Here is a 2,362-nt window from a genome sequence, read left to right as displayed (position 1 = left end):
GTCCTTGGCAATGTGGTCACGGGTCCGTTTTCATGGCTTCAAAACGCAGCGTGGGGCTTGGTGTGGGGCTCGGCGGAGGGCTGGGGCGCAGCCTTGGGAAAGGCTGTGTGCGGATGCCGCAGATACCACCTCCCCCGATGGCCAGGACGTCTCTCTAGGGCAAACACCGGGACAGGAGGAGCTGGTTAAACCTCAACTCCCGCCTGGCAGGGACGGCCGGGTCACCGCGTCCATCGCACCACACTGCCTCGGTCACCCCCCTCCCACCATGCAGCCCCCGGCAGCCGCTCTGCCCGTCCTCCAGCTCCGCTCGGGCTTTCCCCACCTCTCATTGCCTGGCTCCCCACACATCTCCCCAAAAGTCTTTTTTGGGGGTTAGGGCGGATCACCCACACAAACCCAAACCGCCTCGGCGATGGGCGGACCACACGGAGCCAGCTTCACGCTTGCGGGATGCTTCCTCCAGGGATGCTTTGGGAGACGGAGGATGCATCCCGAGGGCCTTTCCCTGAAGGCAACGGGATGGTGGGGACACCCAGAACTGGGGACACGTTTCCCAAAGGCCCTGCCCTCTGTTGTGACCACCCATAACCCTGCGCCCGTGTTGGCCGTTGCCCAGCGAAGCCACCGGGGGAGGGACGGCCCCCGGCCCTTACGTGGCAAACAAACCCGATCGACCAGGAACGGAGGATAAACAAACACACGTCGCATCAGCGAGGGAGAAGTCACGTTTCCCGATGGGATCTTGCCAGGCCCGGCCTGCCGAGTCAGCACCTTCACCATTTGGGAAACGGGGGGCTCTGGCAGCGGCTCCCACAGCGGCTGAACCTCCTCAGGGATGGTTGGGGGGCAGGGGAGGTGGGTTTGTCTGCCAGCGGTTGGGGTGTGATGCAAAAGCAAAGGTGAGCTGGGAGTGTGGTACGGGGGGGTTCAGGGGTGCTTGGGGCACCTCATCAGGGACCCTTTAACCCAGAGAAGGTGGACAGGGGGCACGACAGGACGTATCGTTATGGGGGAATGGAGCGGTCCCCACTGCCCATGCTGCGTAGGGAGAGCAGTCAGGGCGTTAAATGGTGACAAGGACACACAGTGGGAAGAACACTCTGGTGGGAAGCTAATTCCAGGTGGGAAACCACCAGCGCTGGAGCCGGAACAAGTGCCTGAGGCAGGAGCAGGCACCATCCCGCCTCGGCAGAGCCGGGGATGAGCCCCCTTCCTGCTCTGGGGTCTGTGGATGCTGGCAGCCCCGTCTCGGAGGTGCCCGGGGGATGCTGCAAACCGACCCCCAGGCCCGGGAGAGCAGGAGTACCCCGTTCCCCCTGCCCTTCGCATCGCTCCTGCCAGGGACAGTGACGCCAGCCCACCTCCCCCCCGGGGGGGTCTTTACGCACGGAGCCCCCGCCATGTGCCAGAGGACAAGTTCGAGGCTGTTTTCTTTAACTTGCCCACTAAAAAGCCGCCGCGGGACAGCCCGGCGAGCTGGCCCCGCTGCGCCGCATCCTCCTTGGATCTTGTTTCAAAAAAAGAAATCGTAGGAATGTGCTGCTTTTTCCATGTCGCATCCTCTTCAGAGGGGAATTGTTTATGGAGCGCAGCTCCTATCCGAACCGGGGTCGCCGGAGGGAGGCAGAGTCCCCCGGGGAGGCGACATCGGGGTTGGGCTCTGCCTGCGGTTCTGCTTTCCTGCTGCCCCGGGGCTGAGCCTTCGCAGGAGCGTCCAGGGTCCTCGACTGGGGCACCAGCCTGGAGCGAGGCTCAGCCCTTACCCAGCTCAACCCTCCCAACCCCAACACCACCTCCCGCCACAGCCTCAAACCCTGCGCTGGCCTCAGCGCCCTCCGGACCCCCCAGCCGAAGAAGTGGGGACAGATGTGGGACCTACCCACGAAACCCCTCCATGCTCCAAGCCCTCAGCACCGCTGTGCATCCCGCTGCCAGCTCCAGCCCATCACTCCCTGGCCGGCTCCGTGCCTCCTCTTGGACTCTTATTTTTGTCCTATAACCCCGGCAGCAGACGTTATTTCCATGGGAACGCTCCTGAAATCTGTAGCAACGTGTCCGCCGGGGTCACGGAGCCTCCTTCTCCCCCGTGCCCTATATTCCAAGCCCAGTTGCTGCCCATCTCCTGTTACAGGTGACATTTCCCTCTAATCCCAGGGAAGCTGCCGCTCTTTGGAAAGGAGCAGAAGGTGCCGGAGTCTGGGGACATGTCCAGGACACACAATCACCTTTGTCCATGATGGATGCTGCTGCCTTTGAGCAAACCATGGGTGAGAGGATGGCATGGGATGGGATGGAAACTGGGAGCAGAGGTGTTTCTGGCGCAGGGAACCCCAGCTCTGGGCTGTGCGGAGCTCTTGAC

The sequence above is a fragment of the Eurypyga helias genome, unplaced genomic scaffold, assembly GCF_000690775.1.
Source record: "Eurypyga helias isolate BGI_N326 unplaced genomic scaffold, ASM69077v1 scaffold18155, whole genome shotgun sequence".
Lineage (NCBI taxonomy): Eukaryota > Metazoa > Chordata > Aves > Eurypygiformes > Eurypygidae > Eurypyga > Eurypyga helias.
Note: the sequence above shows the minus strand (reverse complement) of the source record.